Genomic DNA, 23,622 nt, shown 5'->3' with positions numbered 1-23,622 from the left:
TCACAATGATCATTATTTTTAAGTTATAAAACCCTAACCACAAACTACATGTCAAAGATAAAACTGCAGCGTTTTGCTGTCCAGAATGAGGGCAGTTGTTTACACTACTAACACATGGGTTGAGAGGAAGTCACAGTCATAGGTCCAAGACATAGCCGATACCTGTCTGTACATCAGACTAAAACAGCTTGCTCATTTAAGTTGAACAAGGGAAACCCTTTTTTTGTCATCCACCATACCCCGCCCCTTTACCAACATAAACATTTCTGTAAGCTTTTTAGTTTGATGCTGAACACTACATAGTATTGTGTGAAACCTGCAGGATCTTCTCAAAGGTCAGGGTCAGAATATGTGAGTCATCCAAACTAGTGTAATATGGTCCTTGAAGAGCCCTCCCACAACCACAGACAAAATGTTCACCTGTTCTAAGGACCTAAAAACAATGTTCTGGGCCTTTACAGCCACTTTAGATCCAAATATTTCCTTCTGGACGTTACTGTGCTGACCAAATCTGAGCACATTACCTCAATGAGAAGCAAGAGATTACACTTGCAAGTCAGGTCATAGCGACACTTTTTCAAAAGGCAGTGTCTATCAAAATATCCACTGGATCACAGTACAATAAAACAGGGGACTGAAGAAGAAATGCCATTGTAAAGAGAAATTAGAATACAAGAAACCAGGACTAACTCACTGATTTTCAAAAGGAGTAAACATGAGTGAGGCTGAAGTTAAGTCTACTGGTACTGACCGCTTGCTGGGCAGTGTGCACTTACACTCCATTACAGTTTTTAAGGATAGCCATAAATGCATCAGTATAAGGAAAATATTAATATCGCAAAGCCGCAAGACGCACTTTCTACACCAACTCTATTAAAAAAGCTAACAATAACACAAAGGAGATATTTAGTATTGTTTCGTATTTTACAGACCATAAACACTCTGCTACCCCTCTGGTGACTAGCGCAACTCTATGCAAGCAGTTGAGTAATTTCTTTGAAAACAAAATGCAGAAGATTTAGGACACTCTAATATCTAAATACACAACTCTGACTCAGACTATTACCCCTCCCAAACTCAGGGCGCATACCAAACTAAGACTATTTAAAGCTCTTTGCATCCCAGAACTAGAGAAGGCTTTATCTAAGATTAGATCGGGATCTCCACAAGATCCCTTGCCACCTCAAATCTTGAGATCAATAGGAGCTGCTATTGCGCCCATCTATCAAAAGCTCTTCACTTCCTCCCTGTACTCCGGTATTGTGCGGGCTGAATGGAAAAAGCCGAGTATCCTGCCACTGCTTAAGAATCCACATGCCGATCCAGAAACGCTCTCAAATTTGGACCGCTATCACAATTACCAGGTACCTGAAAAATAATCAAAAAAGCAGTCAACACACAACTGATGCCCTTTCTAGAATCTTCCAACCTTTTGCACCCCTCTCAGTCGGGGTTCAGAGCCCTTCATGGTACAGAGTATGCCGTGATGGAAATTACAAACATTATATAATTTGCTTCAGACAAAGGCCACAAAGCCTCCCTATTCCTTTTGGACCTGCCAGCCGTGTTCGATAGATCTCACATGAAATCCAGAGGCTCTCCCACAATGGTATTGAAGGACAAGCGCAACCTGGCTAAAATCCATCCATCCTCGAAAATAGGGAACAAACGGTGTGGGGCACACCATTCCTATCAGAAGCCAAAATCAACAATGTAGGAGTTTCCAAGGGGTCTGCCCTTAGCCCCACTCTATTTAATGGCTATATGACCCCTTTGGCATATCTGATTGAATCCTTTGATGTTCAAACTGTCTTCTATGCAGATGATTCCCAACTGCCCTTGACATATAACAAGACTTACGAGAAGGCCAAAACTACATTTTCTGGATGCTTCACAACAGTTATGGTCTGGCACAATGCCAACTTGCTGCAATGCAATCTCAACAAAAACAAAAACTCACAGAAACAGCCAAAACCTTGGGGTACTGATAGATAGACAAATTTATTTTAAACAACAGATCGCAGCAGTAATAAAAAAACAATGCTGGATCCTGAGAATGCTAAGAATATTTCTCAAACTTTTGGAAGACGGTGGCACAGCCACTGATCCTTTCCAGATTGGACTATTCAGACGTCCTGTACATAGGCATTCCAAGTTGTTTGTCACAGAGATTGTTAAGAATACAAAATATGGCAATATGACTGTTATTCAACCTTCCAAAGCATACCACCTAGACTCAGTATCGCAAACTGGTTACCAATTAGAAAAAAGAAGTGTTTTTTAAGCATTACCAGTAGAACATGCTGCTTTCTTCAAAACGATGAGAACGCATTAACTACATACCAACTTGAAATTGATATATTGTATCATTGGACATTATGACACCATGGAATGTTTCACTTGTTTGATCCAGTTTAAATGTTTTGCATATTTATTAGTTTGTGCCGAATAACAGCCATTTGTATTACCAGCGTAGCGATTAAACATCCGAGGGTAGGGCGGGGCAAAGAATTGTGACCGAAGGTGGTGGACTACGATATGACGTGAGTTCAGAAGGGATACAATGGGGCCAGGAACATTAGGTAGATTGGCAGGTTTCAACCCGGTGAGAAAAAGACGCAGTTAACAACCAGGTGAAGAATGTGGGCGGGATTAAGGTGTTAAAAACAAGAGACGAAACTAGAGAAGGACTAGAACTGGAATTGGGAGAGAGGATTCAGAGCGTTACGTTCGTAGTTGATGAGTGAAGAAAGGTACGTCAATATACCGCTTGTCCATCGGTCGTATGTCGGCAGTATAGACTGTTATCGAAAAGCTAGAAGTATAGAGGGCATAATTTATGAAACCACTCCAGTAAGTTATGTAGACAGCATTTTTTGCACATAGAGGGAAAACGCTGGTTATAGTGAGGTATAACAGGGTATGCAATGGGCGATTGAAAACCGCTTGACAATTTACATTGACATGTGAACATAAGTTCATAACGTAAATGGTAATATATTTGATTTCAACTTTACAGATTTGAACCCCTGACGAAGGGCCAGAACGGCTTGAAATGCATTGGGTTAAATACTATCATATTTCATGGAGCAAGGGATTTTACATGCTGTATTCAAAGGCGATTGGGCATTATACATGCATTTGAAAATTGAAATCACCTTGGTTTGAATATACCAACAAACGAACAATAAACTGTTTTAAATATGGAACAAAAAGTGGACTGTGGATCAATTGGTTTATGAGCAAGGTTACCAACCTGTACAACGTGATGCATCCTGGTACTGATAGTACTTTACTTATCAGTATTCCGTTTTGATTTATATGCTTGGCGCTTTATGGATGAAGCGCTCACCAGGATAGCTCCATAAGTGAAATAACTAAGATGAACGTGTTTAAATAGGTGTGTGAGTCACCACCTCAAAGTATTCTTCAAAACAGGCCCACCTCTGTCTCAAAAGGAGACTTGTCAACTATTGCCCTCAAAGATCCCTTCACACACAATCAGCACATCTGCTGGTTATCAAAGAAGAAAAATGGGGTGGCTCTACCTACTCAGTATTGGGAGCAAGACACTAAAACAAGTTACCACTCCCCATCAAGTGTATTGCAGACAAAAACTATTCTGTAAACAAATAAAAATGTACCTATTCCAGGATTAGATTTCACATTCCCTACAGGGCAGATATCCTAGCGCTCTCTCATAGTAGCGGCGCGCTTTATTAATCCCACAATTCATTTAATACAGGAAGATAAGATCACATTGAAATCTGAGTTTAATAAACAATCATGAAATGATTGGAAAAATATTGGCCCTTGCCTGAAACCAAATAATTAACCAGGCGTGGACATGTGTGTCTTAATCCCACACTCACAATCTGGACTTCCATTGTTGATTACGGAGAGTAATTTTATCTTCAGAAAGATCAATGCAATTTTTGTGGAAAGTCTTACCTTAGCTCCTCTTTCACAATCAGCATCCTGTTTCCGGAGGGAATATCGGAAGGTCTGATTAGAGATTGAAAATGAACAAACACTGCTTTATCATGTATTTAGATTTAGTAGTCAACATACAAAAAATAGCGTTTTTGCTCATCCACTGCTGCTCTCTGATATGGGAAAGTTACACTTACCGACAATGTTCTACTCAAACATTTCATACCATTACTTTCTGTAACCATATGCAATTAGTTTTCCATCAGGAATGGATTTAAAGCATGAGAATCAAATAATTATGCAACAATGACCATCACACATAAATGTTTTTCAAACTATTTTCATTATTTTACCATAATATAAGCAAGTAAGTAGGCATTAAGTTAATTTAGATGCTTTGAAACTCCCACTGACTTGATACAACGTCTCTATCAAAATGTCTATGTCCTGCTCACAGCGCTTCCTCTACCTTAAGCAAAATGTTGCAACATTGAATATATAGTGCCCTTAGGTAAGATATGAATTGAAAAGATTTGATCTGTACCCTTGCCTCTTCTCATTGTTCTGCACTCCCAGAAAACAAGTGGGAACATGTTACATTTCCTAAACATAAAAATACTGTTGGTGCTGGTAGAAGACTAGCCAGGTGGCAAACCTAGCCTCAGCAGTCTCCCCTCCCAGAGCATTTCACCACGACCCAGAATGGGGGCTGCAAGCACTGAACCCTTCTCTTGCCATCCATGTGTGATGCAAGAGAAGGTGCTGAGCTGCAGTGCCTTGTGTCCATCCCAGGTGGGTGGAGCAGCCTTTGAAGGACATTGACGTGACCCAGCCTGCTGAGTGACGGTATAACCTCCTAGTTGCACTTATTCCGTTATGCTATAAAACTTGCTTTTTAGGGTAGCACAGCCATGAATGATCAGAACAATTTATTTATTTATTTATTTATTTGCAAACTTGTACCGCGCTAGGAATCGACTCCCTGGGGAGTATCTCCGCGCCTTTGGCGACATCAGAAAGCAAATAGCCCTGTCATGTGTTATTAATGTTCAACAGTGTCAATAATTAAACAAGAAAGTTTTTAACTTTTTCCTGAAGGGAAGATGTTCCCTGCATGCTCTGATTTCCAATGGAAGTTCATTCCAAAGTTTCGGGCCTGCCACTGACAGAGCTCTTCCACCTTGTCGTGTCTTCCAGAATCTGGGGACACATAATAATTCATGGTCTCCGGATCTCAGGGGTATTGCTGGAATATATGGGATGAATTTCTTAGTTAAATCATCCGGGCCTCTACCAGAAAGGCACTTGTGGATGATGCAACAAGTTTTAAACATCACTCTTTGTTTTATGGTAAGCCAGTGAAGTTTTTTGAGAAGTGGCTTTAAAGGAGTCCTGGCCGGGGCATTAAGAACAAGGCGGGCTGCCGTGTTCTGCACGACTTGAAGTCTAGCGATGACCCCTTTATTGGCGGCTTGCAGCAAACCATTACAATGGTCCAGTCTACTCAGCACGAGCGACTGAACTAAAGTTTTCCTGGTGGTATCAGGTAGCAAGGGGAACACCCTTCGGAGAAGTCCAATAACATGGAAACAGGAGCTTACTACATGAGTAGCGTGATGTTTTAGGGTGAGCTCCTGATCCAGTTTGACTCCCAGGTCTTTCACTACCAATTTTGGGTCAGGGACTGGGCCAAGATCACAAGGCCACCAGTCCGGAGTCCACAGTCGTTTGGCTTCCCCAAAGAGCATCACCTCCGTCTTGGAGACGTTACACTGAAGGAGGTTTGCTGCCATCCAATGTGCTACTTCTTTCATCCCTTGGGCAAAGGAGTGACGCACTTCAGGAGTCATGATTTTAAACGGAAAGAGGAGTTGTGTATCGTCTGCATACGATACAGGGATAAACCCGTGGGATCTCATGATGTTAGCTAGGGGTGCCACATAGATGTTAAATAACGTTGGGCTCAAGCAGGAGCCCTGTGGCACCCCCTTTGAGATCTCCACCTCCTCTGACTGGTAGGGGCCCAGTATTACTCTCTGAGTGCGTTTGCTGAAAAAGCTCCTTAACCATGCCAGCGCCTTGCCTCCCAGACCGATGTCAACTAGTCTGGAGGTCATGATCTCATGTGACACAGTGTCAAACGCCGCTGACAAATCTAATAACACCAGGATAACGGAGTACCCCCTATCCTGAAGCATATGAAGATTGTCAGCGACGGACAGCAAGGCGGTCTCGGTGCTATGCCTAGGTCTGAAACCCGATTGGGAGGGGTCTAGTCCCCCTGCACTCTCGATGTAATTAGATAAGTGCCGGTTAACAAACTTCTCGGCAAGGTTCCCTAAGAAAGGGAGAAGAGAGATGGGTCTCAGGTTAGTGAGGTCAGTCCATGGAATGGAGTTGTTCTTCTGTAGAGGCCTCACCAAAGCACGCTTCCAATCAGGAGGAACTTCTCCTGATCCTAAGGATAGATTAAGCACCCGCTGAATCCCCGCTCCTAGATCATCCCTTAAGAGAGACATGATCCGAGCTGGAACAATATCCGACGGGCATCCACTCTTGGTTTGATTAATTAGAGTGCCAATGTCCTCTATTGATATAGGGGGGAATTCAACAAGCTTGCTAGCATTGTCTTCTGTTGTGCTGAAGTGTGGGGGAGCCATACTATCAACAGTTCTCAAGGTGTTAGAGGTGGATTTCGAGGCTAAGATCTTAGCATAAATGCCTTCTATTTTCCTTACAAAGAACTGCGAGATGTTATTACAGAGTTCTTGGGACTCAATCCCCTCTGTTTCACAAGCTGCAGGCTTGACAAAGGTCTGTAAGATCTGATAAAGGACTTTCGCATTTTTACCCGCAGCTGATATTTGGGCTGCTATGTGATGTTTCCGGGCAGATCGAATGGCTTTATGATAATTTTTCTGGGAAGTCCTATAAATGTCTTTATCCTCATCCTTATGTGTGACTCTCCATCGTTTTTCCGATTTCCGTGCCGTGATTTTTAGTTGCCTGAGATCATCTGTGTACCAGACTTCTTGTTTTGGGGCAGGTCGGGGTTTGTATGTTCTAAAAGGAACAACATGATTAATGGAGATAGTTACCGCTTCATTGAGAGCGGCTAGTGCCGCAGTGACGTTGTCGCCACATTCAGCCCAATTAGGTTTGATAAAGTTCTCCCTAAAGCTCTCAGGCGTTAATTTATTCCAGGGTCTTCTGACATCGGCCAAGGTCTTCTGTACTCCCTTGGGCACATGATTGGGCCGAGTATAGAACTCAATGATAGAGTAGTCAGTCCAATCCACTTGGCAGGGAGGTAGACACTTTATAGAGGTGGAATTATATAGCACAAGGTCCAAAGTGTGACCGGCTAAATGCGTGGGTCCCTGATTAACTTGGTGCAGACCTAAGGTGGTTAGATCTGCCAAGAGTGTCTGTGCCTCCACACAGGAGGAAAGTTCACTATGAACATTGAAATCCCCTACCAAGATGAAATCAGAGTCCAGCTGTATATGTGGGGCCAGTATTTCAACAAGTTGAAGAGAGAAATTCCCGGGCGGACCTGGGGGTCGATAGACTAATGCTCCCTTCCTTGTTTCTCTAGAATTAGGGTTGATAGTGAAAATGAGGAGCTCCATTTGCGAATTACATACGGTCTCAGTGACCACTACCTCGATTTCTTGTTTGAAAACAATGGCTAATCCCCCTCCAATTTTAATTGGCCTGTCCATTCTTACTAATTTGTATCCTTGTGGTACCCCCATAGTAATGGCCGGAACAGAGTGGGGCTTCAACCACGTCTCTGTTAAAAAGCATAGATGTGGCTTTTCTGATGTTATCAGATCCCAGACCTGGGTGGAATGGGTAACTAAGGAGCGAACATTACACAGTAGGTTTTTGCAAGAAAGAGTTGAGTCATTAGGAGGACTGTCAAATGGATTTGGTTGATAGTTAGTAGACTTTAGCTGGCAAGGAGTGATTACAGCACTACTAGTAAATTGAGTACAACAAATCCTGCAGGAAAACGGTCCCTCCAGATTCCCCAGTACCTTATGTGAACACAGTGTGGTGGCATACCTGTTTAAGGCGAGTAGGGATTGACTGGTGTACGTGAGACCATGATGATGAAGCGGCTCGAGGGCGTGTATAGAATCCGCCATAACCCCCTGCCCCTGGCCCCGTCCAGTCGCGGACGGGCGCAGACGGGCTGGTCTTTGGCTCGTCTTAGGCGCAGGAGTAGGCGCCACACTGCGCGTCAACACTGCGCGTTGAGCCGACGAGTTGCTTTATAGCCCTCGAGTCTGGGAGAGCTAGAGCGCTAAGCGCTCGCCTCCCCAGACGTTCCTGGCTCTGCCCCGCCTTCCGCACCCATGATTGGCTGGAGGGTCGGACTGGGCGTGCAGGCACAGGTCGAACAACACAGGAGCTGGTCCCTCAGTGCGTGTGGGTATGCGGATGGTTTTTTACAGAGTGCAACTAGCAAAATCAGTCACAACACAGCAACAATTCTGACCCCTTTTAAAACGCTATTCCTGAATAGCAAGTAGTATTTAAAATGAGCTTTTTAGCAAGTTCAACAAAAATAAAACAATTGAGAGCAGAATGCTCTGAGAATGGCACCAAGCGGGGTGAGGAGAAGCTGCCACCGTCCCCCTTACCGCACAAACGGTTGCCTCCTCGCTATCTTTATAGCCCTCGAGTCTGGGAGAGCTAGAGCGCTAAGCGCTCGCCTCCCCGGATGTTCCTGGCTCTGCCCCGCCTTCCGCACCCGTCATTGGCTGGAGGGTCGGACTGGGCGTGCAGGCACAGGTCGAACAACACAGGAGCTGGTCCCTCAGTGCGTGTGGGTATGCGGATTGTTTTTTACAGAGTGCAACTAGCAAAATCAGTCACAACACAGCAACAATTCTGACCCCTTTTAAAACGCTATTCCTGAATAGCAAGTAGTATTTAAAATGAGCTTTTTAGCAAGTTCAACAAAAATAAAACAATTGAGAGCAGAATGTTCTGAGAATGGCGCCAAGCGGGGTGAGGAGAAGCTGCCACCGTCCCCCTTACCGCACAAACGGTTACCTCCTCGCTATCTTTATAGCCCTCGAGTCTGGGAGAGCTAGAGCGCTAAGCGCTCGCCTCCCCGGATGTTCCTGGCTCTGCCCCGCCTTCCGCACCCGTGATTGGCTGGAGGGTCGGACTGGGCGTGCAGGCACAGGTCGAACAACACAGGAGCTGGTCCCTCAGTGCGTGTGGGTATGCGGATTATTTTTTACAGAGTGCAACTAGCAAAATCAGTCACAACACAGCAACAATTCTGACCCCTTTTAAAACGCTATTCCTGAATAGCAAGTAGTATTTAAAATGAGCTTTTTAGCAAGTTCAACAAAAATAAAACAATTGAGAGCAGAATGCTCTGAGAATGGCGCCAAGCGGGGTGAGAATGCTCTGAGAATGGCGCCAAGCGGGGTGAGGAGAAGCTGCCACCGTCCCCCTTAATCAATAAGATTATCAATGAGATAATCTTATGAGCATCTGCAGTTCCTGCCTTCTGTTACTGAGAACTGCAATTACGCAGTCTGTCTACGGTTAGTGCCCTTCTATTTATGGTACTTTAGAGCAGTTTTAAGATCTTCTTAGAGTTTCTCATTGCTCAAATAAGAAAACAAGTTACTTACCTGCAACTTTAGTTCTCCAGTATTGGAATCTTTCATAGATTCACATGCCTGAATCATTCCCCGTCATCGAGACGGGAGTCTCCGGTATATAAAAAAGCAGTGCTTAGTAGTATAGCAAACTGAAAAGAGGCCTAGGCCCATTTCCCTTTCGCAACCCATAGCCTTTGTTATGTAAAAAAGGCCCAAACTTTTCCCTGAACCAATCAGAGCTCCTCACCCTCTAGAACACTCCTGAGAGAACCTTCTGCCCCTCAGATTTTTCGTGCACTTGTGTATATAACACACTTCTTGTGCTAAATCCGAGGTGAGCCTCTCAGGGGAGGAGGGTGGGTGCATGTGAATCTATGAAAGATTCCAATACTGGAGAACTAAAGTTACAGGTAAGTAACTTGTTTTCTTACTCCAGTATTGGAACTTTCATAGATTCACATGCCTGAATCAAAATAGCTAGCAGTGAAAAAACAAAGCACATTTCTCTGATCCATTTCATAATCATGCCATACGATTTGAAAATAAAGCATAATCTCATATATATATATATATTCACTGAAAAAACCATAGGTTTCACACCAGTTATAGTTAGGAATTAGCATTTAAAAAACCTATTAAATTCACTGACAAAACCATAGATTTCACACCATTTATAGTTAGCTGGAAATTTTACTGACATAAAACCATTGAAATTCCCACGTTATAGTTAGTTGGACTCACTATAACTTGCGCGCCTGTAATGCACTGCTGATGACGTCACATATTACATCACTCATGACATGGTCAGTGACATCACTCATGACATCACTGATGACACCATCCAGTGAATGTGTGTCTTTCTGAAAAATAAATTTGTTTTATATATGTATTTGTAAAGGTCGATGGAAGAATAAATGTTTAAATACGTGTGTAAATGGATGTTTTTTTAAAAAAAAAATTGGTTGGGTAACTGGCTTATTACGTGTATCTTAGTGAATACATATATTAGCGAGTATTGTTTAAATATTTAAATGTTTGTATCAGTGTTTCTCTTTGTGTATAAGTGGCTGCAGGGGTTGGTGACTGACTCACTGTTTGTATGTGTTTTGAAGACAGCATATGTGCAGGACTGTATGGGTGGATGAGTGTGTATATGTGTGTGTTAGTGAGTGAATGACTGTCTCACTAGTGTCTTCATTAGTAACGACATATGTTTTAATCTAGTATATGTGAGTATTGATGTATATAAGTGAGTATAGTATATATAGTGAGAGATTGTAGAAGTTCCTGTTTAAATAAGTATGTGTTTCTATAAGTGATTGTTTAGGAGAGTAAGTATGGGTAAGTTTCCTTAGAAGTAAGGTGGTAGTGTGTGTATAAATGTATATGCAAATAAATGGATGTTCAATAGTTTATTTGCATGTGTGAGTATGTGTGTGAGTAACTTTTGGATGACTGCTGATGTGTAACAGGATGTATAGGTGTATCACTACATATGATGAGTGAGTATATATATGAGTGACTATATAGAACTGTTGGTGAATGAGTGGATGTGTATATAGATGGTGGAATTACTGAATTGGTTGTTGTTACTGGTTTGGGTATCTCCATTTTTTTGAAAATGTTTGTTTCTATTTTTGAATATGTGTTTCAAGCGTTACATTACACTGAAATTAGGTCTGTCACTCTGTCACAAGGATGGTGTCATCAGTGATGTCATGAGTGATGTCACTGACCATGTCATGAGTGATGTAATATGTGACGTCATCAGCAGTGCATTACAGGCGCGCAAGTTATAGTGAGTCCAACTAACTATAACGTGGGAATTTCAATGGTTTTATGTCAGTAAAATTTCCAGCTAACTATAAATGGTGTGAAATCTATGGTTTTGTCAGTGAATTTAATAGGTTTTTTAAATGCTAATTCCTAACTATAACTGGTGTGAAACCTATGGTTTTTTCAGTGAATTTCAAAGGTTTTTTAAATGCTAATTCCTAACTATAACTGGTGTGAAACCTATGGTTTTTTCAGTGAATTTCAAAGGTTTTTTTAATGCTAATTCCTAACTATATAAGACCTGAAAGCCCGCCAGGAATCTCCAGTATGCGCCAGGGGACTGCATTGCAGAGAGGTGTAATGAAGCCACAACCCTTTTTACACCTCTCTGCAACGCAGCCCCCGTGCATGTTTGAAGAGGGGGAACTAATTCCCCTTGCATACTGGGGGCCCCTGGGGGCCAATTAGCCCACCTGGAACCTCCAGTATGCGCCAGGGGCTGCATTGCAGAGGTGTAATGAGACTATGCCCCTTGTACACCTCTCTGCAACGCAGCCCACTGCCGCGTTTGCAGAGGGGGAACTAATTCCCCTTGCATACTGGGGGTCCCTGGGGTCAACTGGTCCACCAGGAGCCTCCAGTATGCGCGAGGGAGCTGCATTGCAGAGAAGTGTAATGAGGCCACACCCTTGTTACACCTCTCTGCAATGCAGGCCACTGGCGCGTTTGTAGAGGGGGGACTAATTCCCCTTGCATACTGGGGGTCCCTGGATCATATCTGCCCAAACACCGATATTCCGAACGATTGTAAATTACTTTTACTACTCTCTACTACTCACTCTACTACTCTCTACTACTCACTCTCTGCTACTCTCTCTACTGCTCTCTACTACTCTCTACTACTCACTCTCTACTCTCTATTACTCACTCACTACTCTCTACCTCTCTACCTCTCTCTTCTTCTCTCTCTACTAATCTCTACCTCTCTACCGCTACCTCTCTACCTCTCTACCTCTACACCTCTACCTCTCTACCTCTCTCTACACGCACACATATACACATATATGCATATATATATATATGCATATGCATTTATATATATGTATGTGTATGTATAAAAAAAACAACAAAACATTTTTTTTAAACAGCTACTTTTAAAACTGTCATTCTTTTTCCCCATGGTAAGCTCCCCGGTACGCTTACCGGTGCGCGTACCGGGCGCTCACCCCGTGAAAATCAAAAAAAATTTTTTTTTTTTTTTGCTCCGCGGGGCCCTTTTATGGCCCCCACATCAAACCTAGGGGGTCAAGGGGGGTCTACTCTGCCCCCTTATGGTCATTTCCCTCTTTGTTTTGGCCACCTCTCGTGTCTCGATCCTACCGAGACACAAGATGGCGGCCGCTCCGGACTGTTTAGAATGTTTACAGACACCCCAGAGCCAATCAGCTTTCTGCGCGCAAGTCGCGGTAAGGGCCCGGTGCGCGTACCGGTGCGCGTACCGGAGCGCGGCTATAGATATATATATTTTTTTGAACCTTAATTACTCAAAATCCACTGGAGCACATATCTTGAGACATAGCAAAGGCACATCGGGCTACCAGTCCCTACAATTTTGCCAAGTTTGGTGGAAATCCATTCAGCCGTTCGGGCTAAAAGTTAAATCGACCGCCCTATGGAAATTAACATGGGGAAAACGCGTTTTGGGACCCCCCTTTTATCTCGGCCCCCGCTTGACGAATCCCCCTCAAACTTTCAGGGAAGGACCGGAACGCCGCGAGGCCATTTTGAGGAAATTTTGAGGCAGATTCGTCAACCGGCGCCAAAGTTATTCCAAATAGAATTTTGAGATTTAACATTGAAAAAAATCCTAACTATAACTACCTACTGGCGACCGCCAGTAGGTAATATATATATATATATATATATATATATATATATATATATATATATATATATATATATATATATATATATATACACACGCATATATAAAATGTGACTTTGTAAACAAGAGAAATTACAGATGGAGGGATGTAAAAAAGGCTCACCGTTATGATATTCCGCAGTACCGCCGCATCCGATTCTGCGGCTGCCTCCAAGCAGTAGTGCCTGGTGAAGGTGTGCGTAGATGCCCAGGTCGCTGCTCTGCCGATATCCTGGATTGGCACTCCTCCGAACAGTGCAGTGGATGTGGTCACCGCCCTCGTGGAATGGGCACAAACTCGTGCATTCAGAGGCTTTCCAGCAGCTTGATGACAGTAGATAATCGCACTGGAAATCCATCTGGCAATTCCCCTCTTTGACAGCGGGAAACCTTTCCTGGGTGCACTGAAAGCAACGAATAACTGAGAAGACTTGCGAAAAGCCTTGGTTTCTTTCAAGTAAAACTTCATACATCTTTGAACGTCCAGTGAATGCAATACTCGCTACTGTTGACGGATGATGAAAGAAACGTTTCAACACCAATGGTTCATTCAGATGAAAGTCAGTTGGCACCTTCGGAATGAACTTCGGGTTCGCTCTGAGAATCATCTTATCCTCTTGAAACTGTAGGAAGGGTTCCTGAATTGTGAGCGCTTGTAGTTCACCTACTGTTCTCGCTGAAGTCAATTCAATGAGAAGAGCCACTTTCCAGGACAAGAACTTAAGGTCCGCCCTGTGTATCGGTTCAAACGGTGGTTTCATCAATTGAGAAAGTACTATATTCAGATTCCATAGTGGTGGTGGAGGCTTTACTGGAGGAAAGACCCTGAATATCCCCTTCATAAATTGCTTGATGATCCTTGATGACCATAAGGACCGGCCTGACGATGACCTCCTGTAGCGAGATAACGCAGCCAAATGCATCTTGATGGAAGCATGCGCTAATCCTGACTTTGCTAATAGCAGAATGTAAGGTATAATTTGATGAGGTGCAGCAGTAAGAGGGTGAATGTTATGCCTCTTACACCACAGACAAAACCTCTTCCATTTCATCCTGTAGGTTTTGTTAGTACTCTCCGCTCTGGCTTTGGACAGGATCTCCCTACATTCATGTGAGATGTTCAGATGACTAAACTCACAGTGTTCAGGAGCAAGGCTGCTAATCGCAAGGATCCGGGTCCGGATGGAGCACTTGACCCTTGGACATTGTCAGAAGCGATGGAATTGGATGCAACCGAATTGGACGGTCCTCCGACAGCAGCAGCAGTTACGTGAACCAGTGTTGTCTGGGCCACCACGGGGCTATCAGGATCAGCCTGCACGGTTCTTTCTTGATCTTCACCAGTACGTGGGGAAGAAGAGGAATTGGAGGAAAAACGTAGGCAAAGACGCTGGACCATGCCATGGAAAACGCATTCCCCCAAGATACCTTCTGGGGAAGCCAGCTTGCGAAGTACTGGCATTTCCTGTTTTCCTTCGTAGCGAAGAGGTCCACTATCGGTGTTCCCCATCTTCGAAAAACGCTGTCCAGGATCCCTGATCCAGCTCCCATTCATGGTAGGACGATTTGAGTCTGCTGAGAGTATCCGCCTTGATGTTTTGATCCCCCGGGAGGTGTTCTCCTGCCAATGATATTCCTTGCTGAAGAGCCCATTCCCATATCTCCTGGGCTTTCTGAGACAGGGAGAGAGATCTTGTTCCCCCTTGCTTGTTCACATAATGCATCGCCGTAGTGTTGTCTGTTCTTACCAACACTGGCGAACCTCTTATCCTTGGTAGAAAAGCTAGGAATGCCAAGCGGATTGCTCTGAGCTCCATCAGATTTATGTGCAATTGCTGCTCGTGCACCTTCCAACGACCGCTGACTTGAAGGTCCTGAAGGAAAGCTCCCCATCTTTCTAAAGACGCATCCGTCGTCACCACTAGAGGAGCCGCTCTTGCCAGAAACGTTAGACCTTGAGACACATTTACTTTTTGTGTCCACCACTCTGCTGCCTGTACCATCACTGGTGTCAGTCATATTGTATCGTCGAAGGATCCCTCCGCTTGACACCATTGGAGATCGATCTGCTCCTGCCATGGGCACATCCTTAACCTGCAGCAAGGCACCAAGGGAATACAAGATGACATCATGCCCAGCAAGGATTTGTACCTGCGGACTGAAAGAGGCTTTCTTTTTTCAAAGTCTTGAAAGAGGGACACAATCCTCAGTTGCCTTTCTTCGGAGGGGAACGCCTTGTTGCATTCTGTGTCCAATATTGCTCCCCGAAATGTGATCACTTTTGCTGGGTGGAGGTGTGACCTTGTGGAGGGTCAATCCTAGTTTGGCGAACAAGTCTATGCAGGCCTGTGTTGACGCTCTGGCCTGTACCTTTGATGGTGCTTTGACTAACCAGTCGTCGAGGTAAGGAAATATTTGATGTCTTTGCTTCCTCAACATCGCCGCTACTGGAGCCAGGCATTTCGTGAATACTCACGGCGCTGACTTCAAGCCGAATGTCAGTACCCTGAATTGATAATGTCTTCCGGCTACTAAGAACCGAATGTACTTTCTGTGTGCAGAATGTATCGGCACGTGGAAATACGCGTCTTGTAGGTCAAATGTAGTCATATGATCTCCTGGGTTCAATAACGGAAGGATGTCCTGCAGAGACACCATCCGGAAAGATTGCTTTTTGAGATAGGTGTTTAAGGATCTGCGATCCAGAATGGGGCACCATTGGAGCTTGTTTTTCCTGACAAGAAAAAAACGGGAGTAAAACCCCTTGTTTTCCTGGGCTTTCGGTACCGGTTCTGTTGCTCCCTTTCGGAGCATTGTACGAATCTCCTGCCGGAGTTGATGCAGATGGATGGCTCTCTGGTGCATCGGTGGCGTACAAGGAGGCGTTTGAAGAAATTATAGGGTATGACCGAATTGAACTATTTTGAGGACCCATTGGTCCGTTGTTATTTTCCGCCAATTGTGAAGATAGTGAGCAATCTTTCTACCCATGGGAGCATCTGACATAGCCGGAAGATGGAGGTTGTCATTGCCGACGGGTGTTGTCCTTTCCCCGGCCACCCCTTCTTCTTGGAGTTGATTTTGTATATCCTCCTGATTGACGCTGACTGTACTGTTGATGGTAAGGCTGCGATGAGGCCGAATAAAAAGAATATCTCCCCTGTTGGTATCCTCCTGTGTACGAGGACTGCCCTCTGCCCCTGGAGCCACGAAAAGGGGTTTTTTCTCTATTGCAGTGTCCCCAGAGCCTTTGCCGTATCAGTATCCTTCTTGATACTCTGCAGAGTATCATCAATATGCTTCCCAAACAGGTCTTCTCCATTGAAAGGGAGGTCCAAAATCTTGTTTTGCACCTTCGGCCTAAACGCCGTTGCTCGCAGGCATCCTTGCCTGCGGAGGACCGCTGCTCCTCCCAAGGATCTGAAAGCTGTGGTCGCTATATCCATAGCGCAGTCTATGACTTCAGCCGAAGTCCTCTCCCCTTCCAGGAGAATCTTCTTCGCCTCCTGCTTCGCTGGTTCCGGCACCTGGTTAATGTATGGAGACAGGTCACACCACATCTGCCTGTCGTACCTTCCCAAAATTGCGAGGGCATTAGCTGCTTTCACTAGCAGAGCCGACATTAAGGAAAAACGTTTTCCTGCATTATCCAACCTTCTGCCCTCTCTGTCCGGAGGTGTTGTGATCAGAGCAGATGGGTTCCTTGATTTCTGTTGCGCCGCCTGTGTAATCACAGAATCCGGTTTGGGATGACCCAAAAGGCAAGCTGGAGCATCCATAGGTGCCTTATACTTTTTATCTAGTCTGGCCAGAACCGGCGTCACCGTAGCTGGCGTCTCCATGACTTTTAATCCTTCCTCCCAAATATGACTCACAATAGGCAAGGATCGCACAGATTTGTGATACGAGTCCTTGAACTTGTATAAAAAACATTCCGCTTTATCCTCAGTCATGGTGAGTGCAAATCTCTTAGTGGCTCTTTCCATCAACTTGTGAAAACCACTGATGTCAGGGGGTGTCGGAAGAGCGATGACGTCTCTTCGACTTCTTGTGATTACCTGACGACTTCGAGCCTGAGGAGTGATGCCGACTCCCGGAGGTAAGGAATCTAATACTACCCTGTTTCTTTCAGATAATCTACTTTTATTACTGTTACTATTTAAAGTACTGTGGACTCCCATCTTGACGATGGGGAATGGGTCAAGCATGATAATCTATCAAAGCTCCAATACTGGAGTAATTTGATGGCTTAGCCAGATGTTCAAACTGGGTGAAACCTATATTTCCATGCAGAGTGAAATAGGAGAGCATGTGATTTTTGAGTAAGAGTCAAGGTGGGAACAAAGAATGGTGTTAGAACTTGCTGTCCTGTCAGAATTCCTTGGAGTCCCCCTTTAGAAATAAAGCCACACTGTACTTTTGGCTTAATGCACTAGAGGTGAACTTTCTCTCAACTAGCATACTGTGGGTCCAATACTTCTGCTTTCATGTTCGAATCAGTAGAGCCAGTCTTTTAAATAGTGAATACCTGTGAGTGAGAGATAAGCCCTACAGGCCTAGGAATCTGTGTAGGATATCAGAATCCTAATAAACACCACTATTTTGAGGAGCACCCTTTACTGATTGCTGACTGGCAGGTAGTAAGGTGCCTGGTTGAGTGGACAAATGGAGATTAAGACCCTCAAATTGAGTCAGATGACTTTGAATTGCCACATACTCCTGCACCTGAAAGTGCTGGGATTACAGATCCCAGGCCTAAACTTACTAGGTGCAATAAACACAGCAAGGGCCCTGCAGCACCAGGGCAGGTAGAGGACTCAGGTGTAGCCTGCCCCCAATTCTACCCCCTCTGACATCAGAATGGAAAATGCTACACTTCCCCAGCAGGCCAGGAGTCTGGCCTGCCCTCTACAACTGCCCCACAACCCCAGAACAACAACCCGCTTACATTTACCACCTGCTCAGGTGGTAAATGTGAGCCTTAAAGTCCCTGGAATCAGGATAAGCCTACAGATTTTGATCCAGTAATTTCCAGTCTGCATAGTTATCCCCATTCCAGAGACTGTAACACAGAATGCACAGACATAGGTTGTGAGGGGATACTGTCCGGAACTGGTAGTTCCAGCATCAGTATTCTTCACTCTTAACCCCAGCCAATTTAGTGTGCCTTGAAGTTTGCAGAATATTATATTGCAAAGGAAGTTTTGTAGTAGACTACAAAGAGCTACACAAGAGGCCCTCAGTTGGAAAAAGTGGACTTCTGTCTATTTGGCCATGTGTAGCTCACACAAGTAGAGAGAGGCTCTTATCTTTTTTTAGAGTGAACTGTTTGCTGATGGTCCCAGCCGGGGTAGGATGGTGCTGAGGGGCTGTTAGGATTCTTGGTTCTCCCCTCCAGTGTTGCAAGAGAATATCTGGAGCTCCTACTCTCCAGGGATAATGAAGAAATGTGATTAGTAAGTAGATTATTTAGATCTCTCCACAGGCTCAAAAAGAAAAAATTATCTGTCCATTAAGAATGCTCTCGAGGCTCAATAGGTTGTGAAGTTTGCTGGAAGGAGTTCTGGGACAGAGAGAGAGTTAGGTAGTCCATTGTCAAGTAATGCAATTTCCCAGGGCTGTGGCTCTAATTATTTAGAGAGCCAGGATGCCATTTAAAAAATAATTCTAATTCATCTAGGAACAAATGAAAGACCCTTTGGGGGCAGTAGTGGCTCCTTCGTCCCACGTAACGTTATGGCTGTCGAGGTTTTTTACCATAAAAGTAAATCTTGTAGAGAATGAACAAAACAACATAAAGGAGGCACTGGAAACAATTGCGGTTAAACGCAATCAAATACCCATTAAAAGATGGCGGCCATAGTCACTGGGAAGACCGAGGCAGAGTAAATGTTAAACCAATGTCCACAACGGTCGGTTCTAAAACAAGGCTGTTGCAGTCTGTGTACACAACCCAGTAAATAATGAAAAACAACCCCATAGAGGTGTTATAGTGATACACTTGTAAAGAAAGGGAACACAACACAACCCCTTTTTACGAGGCCACGCCTCTCTAACCAAGACCTCCTTCCTCCATAAAATATGTGCATGTACAGAACGCGCAGCGGGCGAGCGCAGCGGGCGCGACATTTGCGCGCCGAGGCCGCGCCTAAGGCAAGCCCGTCTGCGCCTGTCCGCGCCAGCTCCGGGCCTAGGGCCAGCCACGCTGCCAGTCAGTTACCAGCCCCAAGAATCACGTGGACCAGCACACAGCTACTAGACCTAGGTAAGACATCCTGCCCGTCTCCCATCACCTGTAGCTTTCCCCTACCCTGCCCCTTCCGGCACAAATGCCCACATTGTTCTTTCTCACTATGTGCCAACTTTACTCGTACTAGGAACAGTACACCAACAACTAAGCAACCCCCCCCCCCTACCAACACCTACTCCATGGGTTTGGTGAATTGTCGCTCTCTACCCAGTCACGCCAATGACATCTGGCTTTTACTGTCTACCTTAGCCTGGGACGCACTGTTCCTAACAGAGACTTGGATTAAAGACTCCTCCAATCCTGACATCGCCCTAGCTCTACCCACTGACTACAGTTTCACGGGACTCAGCCGTGAAGGCGCCAAAACAGGAGGAGGAATCGCGGTGATTCTAAAGAAGCACCTGAAAATCACCTAAAAAAAAATCTCTAATATTAACCCCATTGAAGCTCTGTACTTCTCTATCACTGACTCCTCCACAGCCGTTTGCTCAGGGATCCTGGTCTATAACCTCCCGAACACCTCACAATCGGCTGTCCTAGAGCTATTGGCAGCAACAGCAGATCTCTCCCTCAAACACCCCCACTTCATGGTTCTGGGAGACTTCAACCACCACGTTGATGTAAGTAGCTGTAACCGCGCCTCCCAACTCCTCGAATCTATGCAAAACATCAATCTTACGCAAAAAGTAAAAGGCCCTACTCATAAAGCAGGCCATACCCTAGACCTTATTTTCTCGAACAGCGAGAAACTCAAAATCTTCCCTTCCCTACCCCTACCATGGTCCGACCATTTTCTTATACCCTTCGAGTTACCCCTGACTCTAGCTACAAAACAAAAGTCCTCCATCAGATCTCAGGGCAGAAAATGGCACAAACTTACACTTGCTGCCCTAGAACCAAACTACCACAACAGTCTTATCCCTCTCCCGGACGACCTCAACAAAGCAGTGAGTACACTAAATAGCGACCTCACGTCTGCCATCGAGAAAGTTGCGCCTCTTCAAAGCCTGTCCTCCCGTAGAAAACAACCATCGGCCCCATGGTTTACGGAAAAACTACGGGCACACAGAAGCATGTGCAAAAAGCTAGAACGACAATGGAGACAGAACTACGATACCGGAGCTAAAGCCCTCTATCGACAAAGCCTTAAAGAGTTTCGTAAACTCAAACGCCAATCCATGAGCACTTACTTTTCTGAAACAATCGCCAAAGCAAAAAACTCGACCAAAGCCCTATTCAATATAGTGAAAGAATTCACTCACCCCAGCACACTCTCGACTCCTGTGCCCATGTCACAGACACTATGCGAAAACGTATCTAACTTCTTCGAAGAAAAAATTGCCAACATAGCGGCAGCAATCCTTCAGAAAGATTCCGATACCACCAAAGACCCAATCCCCAATTGCACTCATGCTTTTACCTCATTCCAACCACTTAGCAAAGAACTTGCTCTAAAGTTACTTCTGGATTGTAAATCTGGCTCACCTCTGGACCCAGCCCCAGCTCTTATCATGAACGAAATTGCCCCCATCATCATTAACCCCCTATTAGACATCTGGAACTCCTCACTACTCACTGGGGTTGTTCCCACGGCCTCGAAACACGCCATGCTGATCCCTCTCCAAAAATAAAACCAGCGTCGACCCTTCCTGTCTAAATAACTACAGACCAATTTCACTTCTACCCAAGCCCGCAAAAGTTCTGGAAAAAGCCGTCCAAAAACAACTGTCCCACTACTTGGAATCCAACTCCTTATTCCACGACACCCAGTCAGGCTTTAGACCAGACTACAGTACCGAGTCGGACCTACTCGAGGTATCCGAATCGATCCGCGAATGCACGGACAAGGTAGAGGAGGCCATGCTGGTCCTCCTCGACCTATCCGCAGCGTTCGATACCATCTCGCACGACAAACTCCTGACCCGCCTGCAAGAAGTTGGTATCAGCGAGCCCCCCCTTGCATGGATAAAATCCTTTCTCACAAACAGAATACAGCAAGTGATGCTAGGACCTTTTCTCTCCTCCAAAAAACAGCTGATCTGGGGCGTCCCACAGGGCTCTGCCCTCAGCCCGCTCCTTTTCAATGTATACCTCAAACCTCTGGCTAAAGTTGTTGAATCCTGGGGCGTCAAAGTAACCTTCTACGCTGACGACACCCAACTGGTGTTCTCCTTCAAAGAACACACTGAAAAATCTTTTACCAACTTCCGCCTCTGTATGCTCAACATCGCAGCCTGGATGTCCGCCAACAACCTGAAACTCAATACAGACAAAACCGAGGTCCTGTTCTTCAATCAAAAATCGCCTATATCCTCCAATCTCTGGTGGCCGTCTGAACTCAACCCCCCCCCCCCCCCGAACCAGTTCAAACCGCATGCAACCTTGGCTTTCAATTCAACACCTCCCTCTCCTGCAAAACTCAAATCAATAAAGTTACCTCAGCCTGCTTCGGTAAACTTCGAATGATAAAAAAAAAATCATCCCATACCTCCCACTGGAGTCCCGCAAAACGGTGGTCCATGCCCTCATTACCGCTCATCTGGACTATGCCAACAGCCTATACGTAGGCGCCCCCATTTACCTCATCAACCAACTTCAAAAAGTCTAGAATGCTGCGGCCAGGCTAGTCTGCAATGTCCCCTACCGCCATTCCATCACACCCCACCTAATCAAACTTCACTGGCTCCCAATAAAACTCCGTATCCAATTCAAGGCCTTAACACTGGCCTTCAGAGCGCTCAATGACAGAGGCCCATCCTACCTACGTCGCAGAATGAGGATTTCACAAGCACCAAGAAACCTGAAATCCAGTCATCTTCGCCTCATGATCTGCCCCCGCTTTCGCCTCACACGTACAGGGGGAAGGGCTCTGGCAGTAGCAACCTCCAAACTATGGAATCAGCTACCCACTGAACTAAGATTCCTGACGTCCGAACCCCTATTCAGAAAAAAACTAAAGACCTGGTTATTCTCACAGATCTAAAGACCCCTCTTCACTCCTCCTCGACCCTCCTGAGACTATGTCTTCAGCGCCGGGACACCTCCGTCGGAGGTAGCTGCGCGCTCTACAAAATTCAAAATAATAATAATAATAATAACATGAGTAATAACTCATTACAAAATTGCGGCCGTTTTAGCCGCGAAAGATCGAGTCGTTTTAACCATGGTAATAACGGCTAAAACGCGATTAAAGTAACCATCGCTGCAAAATAATGAGTCCCTTTGATTTTTATGGACACGATAAAACGCAATCTAGCACCCATTAACAGATGAGGGTCAGACTCATCGAAAATATTGAATCGTAATAATTTCCAAATAAGGTCTGGGATGGCTGGTTTATTATCAAGGCTGTTGAACTTTGCCAACACAACCATGTAAACTAGGAAATACAACTTTAAAGAGGAGATACAGGGATAAATTAATCTAGAAGGAGGATATAACACAAGTAAGAACCCATTACAAAATGGCGGTCGTATTCGCCTTAAAGATTGAGTCCCTCTGACAATTGAGTCTAAGGACAAACAGGTCTGGGCTCAATTACCAATTAGGTTCTCAAGATAAAAATGGCGAAATTCTCCCTAGACTCACATGCAGAAAGGAAGCTGAGAAGGGAGGACGTTGTGCCGGATTTACTCACTCACTAGTAAGTACCCTAGGGACATAGTGATATCAGGCAACTTTAATCTGGGGGAAAAGTGCTAAAATGCTAAAAGACTACTTTTTGACTTTTCTACAGTTTGGAACAATTTTAAAAAACTCCAAAACATTGGTTCTTTATTCAACAACATAATAACAAGAAGAACTAATAGAGAAGCACTAAGAAACCTTGTACAATACAGCCAAGGTAAGAACTCCCCCTGTTTAGGGATAACATGATGTAAACAAATTAGATGATAGTGATTTGAATATCCTAATTATATTGTAGATCCACACTCAGGAAGCTTGGACCTTTTAAACAAAAAGACGTCCCCCTTACCCCTAAAGAGGAGGAAAAACTAGTAGCGGTAAGATTAAAAAGGAATATGGCGATAAGGAAATAACAATTTTAAACAACTAGAAAGTAAATAATAAGAAAACCTTTGTCTTTTTTAGGAAATTACAGCACT

General features: G+C 44.7%; 1 pseudogene; it reads right to left on the bottom strand.

Moving 5' to 3' along the window:
- Nucleotides 1-1,302: 1,302 nt before the first annotated feature.
- On the bottom strand, nt 1,303-15,727 carry LOC147698561 (uncharacterized; annotated as a pseudogene).
- Between the last annotated feature and the right edge of the window lie 7,895 nt (nt 15,728-23,622).

This window comes from Lissotriton vulgaris, chromosome 8 (genome assembly GCF_964263255.1).
Source record: "Lissotriton vulgaris chromosome 8, aLisVul1.2, whole genome shotgun sequence".
Taxonomy (NCBI): domain Eukaryota; kingdom Metazoa; phylum Chordata; class Amphibia; order Caudata; family Salamandridae; genus Lissotriton; species Lissotriton vulgaris.
Note: the sequence above shows the minus strand (reverse complement) of the source record. Positions and strands in the feature narration are given on the sequence as shown.